This window comes from Acinonyx jubatus, chromosome F2, assembly GCF_027475565.1.
Source record: "Acinonyx jubatus isolate Ajub_Pintada_27869175 chromosome F2, VMU_Ajub_asm_v1.0, whole genome shotgun sequence".
NCBI classification, from domain to species: Eukaryota; Metazoa; Chordata; class Mammalia; order Carnivora; family Felidae; genus Acinonyx; species Acinonyx jubatus.
In genome coordinates this window covers 14,226,164-14,240,908 of record NC_069394.1, presented here as the reverse complement: position 1 = coordinate 14,240,908, position 14,745 = coordinate 14,226,164, and the positions used below count along the sequence as shown (strand labels likewise).

General features: G+C 46.5%; 1 long non-coding RNA gene across 3 annotated transcripts in view; it reads left to right on the top strand.

Moving 5' to 3' along the window:
• Positions 1-14,428, top strand: part of LOC113600572 (uncharacterized) — a 31,977-nt gene extending 17,549 nt beyond the window's left edge. For all 3 annotated transcript variants that reach the window (XR_008292865.1, XR_008292863.1, XR_008292864.1), the window contains one exon: positions 14,174-14,428. This is a non-coding gene — a long non-coding RNA (uncharacterized LOC113600572). The remainder of the gene's footprint in view (positions 1-14,173) is intronic.
• The last annotated feature ends 317 nt before the right edge of the window (positions 14,429-14,745 follow it).

Below are 14,745 nucleotides of genomic sequence, written 5' to 3'. Positions count from 1 at the left end.
GCAAAGTATTTATAATACAGTTAAAGGCTGTTTAGGGTTCATCAGAAAGAAGTAGACTGAAGGAAGGCCCCTGAGGTGTGGAGGATGGAAATGCCCTAGAGGGGGGCTGTTTCTCCAACCTCAGCCAGGAAAGACCAGACCACTGGGGCGTGATGAGTGCCGGTAATTCCAGAAAATCAGTTAAGAAATGAGGTGGACTCTCCGTCTTGGCACGTGGCTGGAAGGGGAGTATTTAGTAGGAGCATTGGGAGATTTGAACTGGACTTATGGAACTTCTTTTTTGGTTTTGAAAGTAATTTGGCTGCAGGTACCGAACATTTGTTGCTGGACTGACCTGTGGCCACAGAACCAAGGTGCAGGCTTTAAAGGCAGAGCTACCTGACTTTATTTAATAACTGCCCTGGGCCGGATGGTGGGTAGGCATTTTGCAGGTCTTAAACAATCCTAACAAGTAGTGAATTTTACCTGCGAATGAACTTGAGACCATAACGAAGTTAGGGGTTAATCAGCTGGCCCCGGATGTCACAGCTAATATGGCAGACTCACAATTTGACACCAGATTCTCTTTGATTCCAAACCCTAGGCTTTACCCGATACTGTCTAAAGAAAAGGAGCTTGGGGTGGGGGTGGGGGGGCGCCTGGGTGGCTCAGTCGGTTGAGCGTCTGACTTCTGTTCAGGTCATGATGTTGTATGGATTCAGGCCCCACATTAGGATCTGTGCTGACAGCTCAGAGCCTGGAGCCTGCTTCGGATTCTGTCTCCCTCTCCCTCTGTCCCTCCCCCGCTTGTGCTCCCTCTCTCTCTCTCTCAAAAAGTAAATAAACATTGAAAAAATTTAAAAAAGAGAAAAAAAAGGAGCTCGGGCTATTGTCTTATTATATTGGCAAATATTTATCATGAGGTCGTGGCTCTCAACCCTGGCTACATCACAATCACCTGCAAGCATTGTTCGAACACTTGTTGCTAGCCCCTATCCCCAGAGCTTTGGGTTCCGTAGGTTTGGGGTAGGGCCTGGGAATCTGCATATCTAACAAGTTCTCAGGTGATGCTGATGCTTCTAGTTTGGTGACTCCTCTTTGAGAACCACTGCCATAAAGAGACTAGAGTAGGGGGCTCATAAAGCTTAACTGTTGAGCTGAGGATCAGATGTGATAGGAACAGGGCAATTTCATGCTGTTTATATTTCTTGCAATTATTTGTGTTTTTCTTTGGGTTTTAATGAAGTACTTTCTGAAAATATTTACCTATTTTTCCTGTTTTAAGGTGAAAGAGGGAAATGACTGTGTTGGCACATGAGCCAGAGAGAAGGGGGAGCAATGTACCTTAAAGGTACCTGGAGAGCCGACCACAGGACTCCGTAGGGGAAAGACCAGATCACTGATCAGGACTGGTCAGGTCACAAGTGACAGAAATCTAACTCCTTTCTCTTACAATCAGATTTGGCTGTGTGAAACAGCAGCTCACTTTAAACAGTGTCTTGAAACCAATTTTCTGTTTTTCTCGGACAACAATTCTGGAGGTAGATGGTCACTGTCATTGCTTTAGTGGCTCAACAATATCAGGTCTGGTATCTTTGGGATTTTTTTCCCTTTTTGTAAAAACACCTGGTCTTAGAAGAGCTGCTGTGGCTCCAGTCATCACATCTATATTCTAGTAAGGAAGTGGGAAAGTGGAAGGGATATGGTTTACCTCCTCAATTGGTATATCCCTCTTAAAGGCTTCAACTGTGTGTCATATAACTACTTCTAGCTGCAAGGGAAATGGACAGAGTATTTAGAGGCGATACATTGCCTCCCCTACACAAAATCAATTTTTCAGACAAAGGAGGAGGAGTGATTGGATATGAAGAAAGCACTGAACAGTCTTGCACAGCAGATTGGGCAAAATGGAGAAGACAGTAGCTTTAGGAGAAAGGCAAAAATGGGTGGCTTCGAGAAAGTTATACGAGTTAGCTTTTGCTGAAAACCAAGCCACTCCAAAATTTGCTGTCCTATAAAGTTTAAGTAAGCATCTATTTGTTTATGAATCTGTAGATTGGCAGCTCATCTGAGACACTCACCTGTGCTCTATATGGTGTCAGCTGGGCTTAGTGTTGCATCTGTGACCTTAGCCAGATGGCTGGCATAGCTGAGATCTTTGAGATACCTGCGATCTTTTGTCTACATGGTTTCTGGTCCTACTGTCACCTTCTTCACATGGTGGCAGGAAGGTCCCAGAGAGTCACAAGTTATTTATTGTTGAGCAACACAACCACTCTAAAACACGGAGAAATACACAACCACCCTTTCATTTGCTCATAGCTCCGTGAACCATCATTTTGGTCTGGGCTCAACTTGATACTTCTTCTGCTGATCTCTGGTATCGCTCATATGACAAAACTGGGGCCAGATGATCCACGAGGGTCTTCCTTTTATGTCCAGCAAATGGTGCTGTCTATTGGCTGAGCCGCTTGTCTCCTTAGGCTAGCCTGGGCTTCTTCACATGCTGACCAAGTTCTAAAAGCAGCAAGGGAGAGAGTAGGTCCCAACATGTAAATGCGTTCCAAGCCTCTATCGTATCACATTTGCTGGGGTCCCACCAGCCTCAGCGAGTCCTGTGGCCAAGATGCGAATCAGCATGGGAGGGGACTGTGCAGGTTGTGTATACGAGGAGACAGGATTTAAGTCTCCCACGTGTACCTTAAGCCGAAGACTTGGATATCCACAGGGTTCTCTCTATCACATTCTTGCTCTTCTCTACTTGTCTTCCTCATTCCTTTAGGCAAAAGCCTTCCCCTGAGCCTGGAGCCACACTTGCCCTCAGCTCCAGGAATCACTTTTCTCAATTTCCCAGCAAAGGGAAAAGGGTCTTTCCCCTTTCAGCGCCATTCTCAATGCCACTGGGAAGAACTCTGATTGATCTACTTTCGGTGAAATGCCCTTCCTCTGGCTAAGCAATAAGGGTACCATTTCTGGCAGTTGCCTCTAAATGGCATATTTGGACAGGGGGTGCCGATAGAGCAATTTTGGAGATGCTACCCTAGAAACAAAGTGGTGTCTCTTCCGGAATAATAGAGGTCTGCTGTCCAGAAAAGACCGCTATAGTTGCACAGACAATTTTAGGGGCCATTTGAACAGAAAGCCTCACGGACTCTTCTGTGGATATTTTTTTGTTTGTTTTGTTAGCCGGTCAGGAGGGGGGGGTTGGTTGTAATAAATGCAGTTTCTATCGTTTTCCAAAAACACTAAACCAATCTACGCATTTCCCCTATTTTCTTTGAAAAAATGCAGACCAACATCCACTGCTGGCCCCAGTGGGAAGGTTTCTTTCTAACTGGGTGTTCTTTGTGGCAAATGTACAATAGCAAGTACATTGTCTTGTCACTCACCCGCCCCTGAGATTGTGTTGGGATAACAGAACCCGGAAGAGCAAAAGAAGAAAGACCTGAGTCCTTAAGTGGCCCATTGGTCATATCAGTGAGGGTCTATTTTTTTCCCCCTCTATTCCCGTCAAGAATTCGAGAGTATGCTAATGACGTTTCACATTATGATCTGTGAGTATATGGGCATGAAAATTGCTGGGATTGCCTCTGCTTTGCATGGCTTTCCAGGTGAGTGTCACTGAGGGGCCCCAGCAGGAGCGGAGTGTCAGGGCCCACTCTGGCCTTTTTAATTGGAGTGAGGGACAATCAAGAGAAGCAACCACTGAGGGCACATGCAGTGTAGGAATGCTGGCCTTTGGGGAATGCGATCCAGTTTCCAGAAATAGTGGAGATTCCTGAAAGGCTTTGTGGCAGGCTCTGCTGGGTAGCCATAGAGATGCTGTGTCGCCTGCTTCCCTGCTGCAGAACGGCATGAGCTTGCTCTCCTCTTTCCAGGGGCCTTACTTAGCCGGTGCAGCCGGGGGCTCATCTCAGAGACTCTCCCAGACACAACCACTACTCAGAAGCACTCCGTTGATCGGTGGAACCGGGCCCTAACGGTCTCGGTGCCCTGCGGCATCTCACGGCCTCCCCTTCTGCCCAGCAAACATTTGCCAGTACTTGTGGTGTCACCGCTTCTAGTTAACAGGCTCCGGTTTGCCTTCAAGGGGTTGTTGAGTTCAAATCTTTTGGACTCTTTGTTAGCAGTTAGAGCGTGTTTATAAGTAGGACTGCTGAGGAGTCTTGGCGGTGACTTTGGAACATGAAAACCGTCTGGCTTCACGCACACCCAGTTTACAATCCACGTATCCTCTCTCCACACTCCTCTGTGGTCTCCCATACCCACGGGTCCTGGATAGACCTTTTCTGGGAGATGGCTGGGCCCAAACTGGGATTTCTCAGCCCATGCAATGGAAGAGCCAAAATGAGAAGAACAGAGTTTCAATCAGGCAAATTGTGCTATGGCCTGTGAGAAGCCACAGGAGAACCACGTGTCTTTCTAAAACAGCACCGTGGGCCTGAGGTGGGTTTCCAGGCTGGGCTTCGGAGCAAGGAGCCAGTTCAGACTATTTAGGGCACACTTGTGGTGCTGGGGATGGGGATGGCAGCCGGGGGGTAGGCAAAGCCAGGGAAGAGTTCACGTAACTGCCTAGTACAATGGGGATTTTTCCACAGTGGTATCTCAGGGACCCACAAGGAGGAGAGTAAGATCTGAGATGTGCCTGTGGATAGAAAGTAGGCAGGACTGCCCTCCTACCTCAGCCAGGATCCGCCTGTTCTTATATTTTATATATTGAGTGACCAGCCAGGATGCAGATTTTTAAAAATTAGTAGACTTTTTTAGAGCAGTTTTAGATTTACGCAAACACTGAGCAGAAATCGGAGTTCCCATAATCCCTTTCCTCTCCACTCCCCAGTTTCCTCTATTATTAACATCTGGCATTAGTGTGGTAGGTACATTGGTTACAACTGATGAACTAATACTAATACATTATTATTAAAGCCCATGGTTTAAATTAGGGTTCACTCATTACTGTACATTCTATGAGTGTTGACAAACTCATAATGTCATGTATCCACATTATAGTGTCATAGAGAATAGTTTCACCGTCCTACAAGTGCCCTGTGCTCCATCTAGTCAGCCCTCCCCGAACTCCTGGAAACCCCGCCTTTTTTGCTGTCCCTATAGTGTTCCCTGTGTCATACCGTGGCAATCATACAACATGTAGACTTTTCCAATCAGCTTCTTTTACTGAGCACTATGCACTTAAGTTTTTTGCCATGTCTTTTTGTGGCTTGATAGCTCATTTCTTGTTATCACTGGATAATATTCCATTGAATGGATATAGCACAGTTTGTTGGGTGCAGACTTTAAAAGAGGTCTTCTAGGGAAAGCGTGTTTAAAAACCACTGCTTTAGAAAACAACAACAACACTAGTTTAGAGTTTATGCCTTCCCCCCCCCTTATTTATTTATTTATTTTCCCTAAAGGGTAAGAATTTTTATTTCTTTTTTTTTTTTCAACGTTGATTTATTTTTGGGACAGAGAGAGACAGAGCATGAACGGGGGCGGGGCAGAGAGAGAGGGAGACACAGAATCGGAAACAGGCTCCAGGCTCTGAGCCATCAGCCCAGAGCCCGATGCAGGGCTCGAACTCACGGACCACGAGATTGTGACCTGGCTGAAGTCGGACGCTTAGCCGACTGCACCACCCAGGCGCCCCAGAATTTTTATTTCTTTATTGTTATTTTGTAATTTTTTCTTTTCTTCTTTTATTTCTTTTTATATAATTTATCGTCAAATTGTTTTCCATACAACAGCCAGTGCTCATCCCCAACAGGTGCCCTCCTCAATGCCCATCACCCACTTTCCCCTCCCTCCCACCCCCCATCAACCCTCAGTTTGTTCTCAGTATTTAAGAGTCTCTTACGGTTTGCCTCCTTCCCTCTCTGTAACATTTTTTCCCCCTTTCCCCTCCCCCATGGTCTTCTGTTAAGTTTCTCAGGATCCACATAGGAGTGAAAACATATGGTATCTGTCTTTCTCTGTATGACTTATTTCACTTAGCATAACACTCTCCAGTTCCATCCACGTTGCTACAAAAGGCCATATTTCATTCTTTCTCATTGCCAAGTAGTATTCCAGTATATCTATAAACCACAACTTCTTTATCCATTTATCAGTTAATGGACATTTAGGTTCTTTCCATACTTTGGCTATTGTTGAGAGTGCTGCTATAAACATTGGGGTACACGTGCCCCTATGCATCAGCACTCCTGTATCCCTTAGGTAAATTCCTAGCAGGGCTATTCCTGGGTCATAGGGTAGATCTATTTTTAACTTTTTGAGGAACCTCCACAGTTTTCCAGAGCGGCTGCACCAGTTTGCATTCCCACCAACAGTGCAAGAGGGTTCCCATTTCTCCACATCCTTGCCAGCATCTGTAGTCTCCTGATTTGTTGATTTTTATGGTTTTATTTTATGAGGCAGCCAAGATGTTGGGGAGGCCACCCATGTAAACAGATGTGAGGGTGGGCAAGAATGATTGGTTCACAGAAAACCTCAATTCCTACACGCACATAAAAGACAATATTTAAAATGGCTGGTATTAAGAGGAAGAACATCGGACAGGAATGAGAAAACGTGGTCCAATAGGAGTTGAGCACAGAGTGACAATTTGTTCATTCATTCATATATTCATTCAGCACTTATTTACTAGACACCTTGTTGGAAGATGTCACGCTTCACACTGGGACTAGAATAATGACCAAAACAGCTGCAACTGATGGAACTTTCAGGAGAGTCAGGCGCTCACCAGACAGGTCATGCCAGGGAATACACAGTTCCCTACAGAACGACGTGTTCTGCAGGAGGGCAACACGACTGCTATTGGAGAGCCAGGGATAGTTGCCTATAGGAAGGCGCACTTGACCTGAGATCTCAGGAATAAGTCGGAGTAGACTTGGGTGAGGGAAAAAACTGCTACTCTTGTGACCAGCTCCACCCGAATCCTGCTTATCAGACTCTTCTTTTCCACTGTCCTCCCCATAAGGCAACCCCGTGATGGAATGATGGGGGCATACGGTGGATATGACTCTCTGACCCCAACCCCAAGGGCTGTCTAAGTATCTCCACGCAATGCAAGAGGGTCAAAGACAACGAAGCTTTATTTCTTGCGTGCTGCGTCTTCCGTCTCCATTCTTCCTGCAAAATGTATTTTGAGCAGTCATGGTATTCCAAACAGGGAAGTTATAAAAATAAATAGAATATGGTGTCTCCCTTCGTCGATGAGGCTGATGAGTCAACATATAATCGCAGAATGCACTCCAACGGCAGCTCTCGCAGGGTGTTCTGAGGCATCCGTGTGTGTTCCTCCTGTAATATGTATTGAGTGCCTGCTGTATGCCAGGTGTTGTGTTGGGCGAGGGATGGAGAGAAGAAGGAGGTACATGATCTGTACCTCACTTTCTAGTGCAGGAGATGACCTATCAATGTAATTGAGGGCAGCGGCTGCCAAGATAGGTGTCAGAGGTAACAGAACTACTTGGAAGAAGGCACTGTTGAGAATCCTCGCTTAAAATCTTTTTGGCTTTAGTCAGAGGAAGTAGACTTCTTCCTAAGTTATGGTAAAGTAATTTATGGAAATGCATATATGTAACTATTTTGGCTAAAACATTCTTTTCACTTAATCTGAGGCCTGAGATGATAAATTCCTCACTCTGCAGAGGGAGGCTCAATGTTGCAGAATTAAATAAAGATCATTTGGCTTCCTGGGGTGGAAGACAGAAACCAGCACGCTGAGGTCAGACCTGCTCAGATGCAAGCAGCATCTTTAGTTAGTTCTGGCTATGAATTCTCCCAGGGACTAGTGAATGAATTAGATGTTGGGGATCAAATGTAGCCCCTGATTTTCCTTTTGGAATAAAGAATCAACCATAGCCTGTCCTCGTCCAAGGGCCCCAGTGGGAGCCTCTCTTGGTTCAGCCAGGACCCTTAGAGAAAGGCTGATGGGGGTCTGGAACACGATTCCCAACCAGGATTTAAATGTGTCTGCTGTCCCCTCATAGCCTCTCTGCACCAGCAGATGTGGTCTGTCCCGGCATCGGCATCGTAGAGTGAGTCTGGGATTCCGGGGGCAGCAGGCCCAGTGAGGATGTCTGTCTTTTGCCCACTTTCTTTTTCTCCCTGCCTGGTAAGGAGGCTGGCAAGTACGCACTGTCTGCCCTGTGCCATTCTGCCCACCACACTTTCCCATGAGGAGGTGCTCGAGGCCACATCCCCCAGGGTTCCCAGCTGGCCTGTATTGTCCAGAACCACTTGTTGCTGTTCCAGTAGAGCAGTTAAGAACGTGGGCTCTGGACTTAGGTAGATCTGGTTTTGATACCCAGTTCTGTGAGGTCTTGGACAAGTTGCTTTACTTCTCTGAGACCTGTCTGTAAAATGGGTGTAATAATAGTACCTTTATCAGGATCCTGATGGGAAATAGGCGCCACCCTCAAGTTAGGGTCATTCAAACAGGGCTTATTTACAAAAAGAGAAGCTATAAATACATGGACGCCACACAAGCTAGTGAGGTAACTCAGGTTAGTTGCATAAAGCTGTGGCTACACATAAGCTAGTAGGAAAGAGGGAAGAGACAAGTGACAGGAATCAGAAGGAGGAAGAGGTGTTTAGAAAAGGCCTCTTTGAGAAAAGCCAAGGCCTTAGTCTACCAGAAATGGCCTCACAGGAAGAGAACCTGACCCTTCTTACTTTCCTTTCTCCAAAACCCTGTTCTCCTGAGGCTGCCTATTGGCCAAACCCAAGGAGAAGCTGAGGGCATTGAGGGCAGGTGATACTAGCTGTACCCACCAGCCTCCCGGGGCGGAGAGCAAAGTGGAGGCAGGGGGTGGGGAGGGTGGCCGTGGTGGGTGAAGGGAAGATGTCCAGCACAAGGCAATTCGCGGCATGGCTGAGCTGATTACATCATGCAATGACCTTCAGGCCTTCGGCACCGTTCCTGGCACTGAGTATTTACGGACAGTTAACCATGACTGTGAGTATTTCTGTTTTCTCTATCAAAGGTTCAAGAGTTGGTGACGTTTTAGGGCTAAGTGCACGAAGCAGGGCCCAACTGGAATACTTGGGGTTAGGCATGTGGTCCCTCCCCAAGCCCAAGGAATGATGAGTTTGTGCTTCTGTGGGTCTAAAAGGAAAATTTAAGTGTTGTGTCTCCTGTGCTGAGGGATGCTCAAACACTTCTTTGAACCCACCCCACTTTCTGTGCTTCTCTCATCTTTTTCTTTGCTGTTTCAGGTTGTGTGGAAATGTGCTGTTACAGAGAAAATGTGATTTAAGCTACTAATCACTAAAGCAATGGTTCTCAAGAGAATAAGGGTTATTTGGGTTATTGGAGGGGCAGAACATGGGGACTTCACTTGCCAAGGTGCAGAATGTGTGGAATGTAATGTATGAAGATGATACGAGCTCTTATCATCAAAGAGGCTGACTCATAGAGATACATCCATCTCCGGTCTTGGTATTCACAGACCTTCCACATGGTCCTTTTTTTTAATGTTAAGTGTTTATTTATTTTTGAGAGAGATTGAGAGAGAGCACAAGCAGGGGAAGGACAGAGAGAGAGAGGGCAGAGGATCCTAAGCAGGCTCCGTGCTGACTGCAGAGAGCCTGATGTGGGGATCAGACCCACAAGCCATGATATCATGACCTCAACCAATGTTGGACGCTTAATGACTGAGCCACCCAGGCACCCTACATATGGTCCTTCTTCTGCCTTAACTTTCTGTGTGAGCATGAACAAGCCGTGGTACCTAAGATTTCTGTGAATTCTGTGTCTTACCTCCCAGGAATATTCTATAGATTAACAAACATACAGAAAACAGGTGAGTCTTTTTTTGCACGGAGAAGGTTGCCCGCCCTGCTTCTGCCTACAGCCAGAGTTCATTAGTCAAGGTGGTTTGGCACCCCAGTTCCACCTCTCACTGATGGTGTGAACTTGGGTGAGCCTCAGTTTCCTCATTTGTTAAGGTGAGATAACAATATTTTTCTCATGCGTTATTTGGAGTGAATGAAAGGAAATCATGTATGCAAAAGACCCGTGGGTACTCAATATATGACTCTGTCTCTTGAAATCTATTTTATTTTATGTTTTATTTACTTTTATTAATTAATTATATATTTTATTATAAACATCCATAAATGCTCCAGTCATAGGGAGCAAGAGATACTCCACGAAGTTTCTCTAACACCAACAGGAAATAGAAATATTTCCCAATCCTCCTATATCCAAGTGTCACGGATTGACACAACTTCTCTGAACATAGCCTTCAGGTTCCCACCTCCTTCCGCTTGTTCCTGCCGGTCCTTTCTTTGGAAGGCTGCCCTTCTGCCCCACACCAGCATCTCTCTCTTTAGTTTCCCTGTGTCTGTCCTTCCCTAGAACTGCAGTCACGCTCTATTCAAGACTCGCACCCTGAGATGCTCCGATCTGCCCAAAAGGCCCCCTGTTAGGCTGTGCCCTCTGTGCAGGTAGCACCTGGGATTTAATACCAGCAAAATGCAGAAAGTCTCTTCGGTTCCAGACATGCTCTCTTGTTGAATCCTCCCATCTGCCTTCTGGGGCATTGTGAACACACTTTATGGGTGAAGAAACTTTAGACACCAAAAGTTTCAGCATTTTTACCTCAGGTCTCCAAGGTCCAAGTAGCAGAGCCCGAATGTGAATCAGGTCCGACTTGAGAGTCTCCTCTCTTCTCCGCACCAGATATGCTCGCACTCCTGGCTCTGAATGTAATCCCTGCCTCATCCTAGGTATTCGGGAAGTGCTTGTTGAATTAACTGGAACAAACATCCAAAGCTATACTTAGAAAGTTTTAACTTCATGGACTCTATACCCTTATTTGAAGGAAATGCCGATGTAATGAATTTGCACCCATGAGGCAAAGGAGAAAGGCAGGTTTAACACGTGAAAGTCACTCTGCCAGTATAACACAATCTGTGTAGAATCTTTTTCCATGAAGACACTTACCCAGCATGATATAAACATACACATCACTCACGAACTACGTATGCCGCACACTTCCCTTTCCTAGGTAGGGACGCTTGGGGATGGCTGGGGGGGGAGTAAGACTGCAACACACCTCTCTGTGTCCTTGTAAGGAAATTCCAACAGCTCACACGGAGAGTGTGGCCTTTGGTGGGAAGCCGCTCATGCTGCACAGAGTGAGATAAGTGTTATCATGGCCATTGGACTTGACTGGAGTTTAACCCCAAGGTCACTGGGAGGCCAGAGGAGAACAAGGGAAGGAATGTGGGCCTCTGAGCCAGCTGAACCTCTGGCACTCTCACTCCCCCTGTTGGCTTTTCCACGGAGTGCTGTGACAGTCAGTACCAGCCCTTCCTGGGGCCGCCATGCTTCTCCTCACAGGAAGGGAACAGACCCAGCAGTCAGGAAAGCGTGGGGACCTCCCTGCATGGCCCTCACTCCTCCTTCCCCATGCAGCCTGTCTCCAATTCGTACAAAAGACTCTTTCAGAAACTAGTTACCTAGATTTGAACTTTTCAACAAGGCTTTTTTTTTTCTTTAAGCTCTGCAGCTCAAATACCAGATCCTGCTGTTGCTAAGATTAAGGATTTTTTCCCCCAGCTCAGTTTCCGTTGACTAGGAAAGACCAAGAGATGGATTACTGTTCTCTTGCCAAAAGCAAGAGGGTGCTTGAGCTTCTGGGGCTTACACCGGGATCCTACATTCTTCAGGCCTGTGCTAATAGTCCTTAGTTACTCCTTGAGCTCTCACAAAAGTCACATGCATTTGTGTCAGTAACTAAGGCCTACGGAAACCACTCAGCCCTAAGTGCACACAGGAGAACCATGGTGTTGGAGTAAAAGGTAATTTAACATGAATATTTATACACTGTACAAACTGCACATGATTCACCCAGCTTATTTTCAGTTCATGCCTTTGCTTCCCATTTGCAGTCTTTATTTATTACGGAGTTAAGGCCGGTAGCAAACTAACACATCAGAGTGGGTTTTCTCCCCCGCCCACCCCCGTTTTTAAAATTTTTCCTGCTTTCTAATCTATTTCTGGGAAAGTGTGCCAATATAGCAACAAAGCTGGTCACTGCTGCAAAACCCTGAAGAGATGGACGGAGTATTACGCAGAGCGGAGCCTTTGCCAGGCCTTTACCACTGAGGGTGGCGCAAAGCTGCTGTGGGAGCCCCGTGGTCACGGAGCCGTGGCAGCTCCTCTCCGTCACCGTCACTGGCAGGAATCACCCATGGCTCTGACTTTCTGCTCTGATGCAGGTGTGAAGGCTGCTAGAGTACTCCACGGCTGCAGGGGATCTGGAGCTGGAGAAGCTGGGGATTACGGCCCAGAACTGCCCCTTACGAGCTCTGCGGAGTCTAGCAAATGACTTTCTACGAACATTCTGAGTCTCCATTTCCTCTTCTACGAATCGAGCATAATACTGGAGCCTTCTTCCTACAGTGGGGTACATGTTAAAATGCATAAAATGCATGAGTGTACTCAGCGTGACCCTTGACGAGCTCTAAATATGCACGCGGTCCTAACAATTATGGGGGGGGGGGTGATGAGGAAAGACATAGCCTTAGGAAGTTTCAGTCCCTTCCTTAATGCACACACCTACTGCATTTTGGACCTAGTTGTCCGATCCCCTGTTTGCTTCATTCCAAAGCTTACAATCTGTTCATAATGAAATGTACCTCAATATCCCTTGCCACTTTCTACCAGAAACACGTATTCGAAATCTGGCAAGTTTGAGTTTTGGGGGGGGGGGGGTTGACCTGGATACAAATGGTAAGAACGCATGAAAAAAGGGGGGAAAAAAGACTCAGGTTGTCCTCATGCCGGTGCCAGATGAAACCGTGCTTTTTAGAAATGTCATCCTAATATTTTGATTTGCGCCTGAGTTCCGTTTCTATGGGAGCTGCGATTCCCAGCACTCCTAGACTTCGCTGCTGCCATCACGGTCTTGATGACTGGTTCACAGAGAGATGCGTCTCTCAATCCCCGGGGAAGATCTTGACCAGCCCTGGATGTCACTTTCCAAGAGAAGCAGAGACACTTTGGGCATGTCCAGAGGGGGGCCGGCAGGACGGTGAGGGCTGTAAGAATGGGCTAAGAGTAACAGTTGCTAGATCTCAGATGAAGAGGCCTGATGTGTGGGAGATGGATTAATCTTCACCTTTGAGGCTTCAGACAGAAGCCTCATCTTTACCATGAGGCTCCTCTCGTGCAACAGGCAGGAGGCACTAGATTTGGGTTCAACCCGAAAGAGGGAGTTTTAAGCCTGAAAGCAGCTCGCAATAGAATGAGCTCTGATGAACAGGAGACTTTCTCCTCCCTATGGTTGTGCCCGATGGACTGAGGAGCAGTTTTTAACCATGTTGTGCCAAGGATTTATGCAGAGACAAGAAGGTAACTAAGGTCCCCTCCAACTCAAAGATTCTATCCTCATGATACGTCTGGTGCTTACAGATGTGCAAAAGGCTTTCCTGTATCTGTTTTTCTTCTGCTCATTCATATGCAGTTAGTCAGTAGACCAATGGATAGCTACTGTGCTCCTACTATCTGGTACTAAGTATCAAGTATGCAACAGTAAACAAACCTTGCTCTCAAGTCCCTTACCGTCTTGTGGGAGGAAGGGACAAGAAAACAGACATTTGTAACAGAGCCTTGTAAGCGTTGGAAGAGGAAGCACACAGAATGCCAAAAAAGAAGACCTACTCTTATCTAGAGATGAGAGAAGGTGTCCTGGAGGAAGGGACATCTGGGATGGGGCCTGGCTGGACTAAGCTAGGTGAATAATGCAGGAGCATAGTAGGCAAGGCATTAGCCTGAACCATAGCCTGGAAGCCTAGAAGAACAAGGCAGGATGGGGAGCTATAAGCCGGTCAGCTTGGCTGGAGCAGTCTGTGGAGATGAAAAAAGGGACCCAAAGAGAGGAGACTAGAAAAGGAAGTTGGGGCGCCTGCGTGGCTCAGTCAGTTAAGCGTCAGACTTCGGCTCAGGTCATGATCTCGGTTTGTGAGTTCGAGCCCCACGTTGGGCTCTGTGCTGCCAGCTCAGAGCCTGGAACCTGCTTCAGATTTTGTGTCTCCTTCTCTCTCTTCCCCTCCCCTGCTCATACTCTGTCTCTCAATGATAAATAAACGTTAAAAAAAAAGATTAAAAAAAAAGAAAGAAAGAAAAGGAAGTCGTGGTAGAGGGCAAAATGGCCACATGTTCTTTTCCTCTTATCAACAGGGGTCATCGACTTTCCCATCTCATCCCTTGAATCTGAATCACCTATGGGACTTGCTTCGGCCAATGAGAAATTAATAAATATGATGCAAAGAAGAGGCTTGAAAAATGCCTGCATATAAGCTTCCTACAGTTGCCCACAGATGCACGAGTGAGCCCAGCAAAGCTCATGAGAAGAACTGCCCAGCTGAGCCCAGCCCGAGTGGCTGCCTCATAAAATCATGAGCGAAATAAATGGCTATTATTTTAATCAGCTAAGTTTTGAGTGTTTTTTTTTTTCTTTAGTAAAAACTAATTGATACAGCAGTCATAGGGATGTATAAATCATGTTAAGGAATTTGGACTTGAATCTGAGAGTGCCATGGTTAGTTCAAATGTGTGAGCCACAGAAGTGGTAGTTGTCAGATTTGTGTCTCAGAAAAGTCACTGTTGGAGCCAGCCAATGAGATCATGTGTGGTTAAGTATTTGCAAATTGTAGAGCAGTATATAAATATAGTTGACGGGGGGGGGCGGGGGGGACGGGGGCGGGGGGCGCCTGGGTGGCTCAGTTGGTTAAGCGCCAACTTCGGCTCAG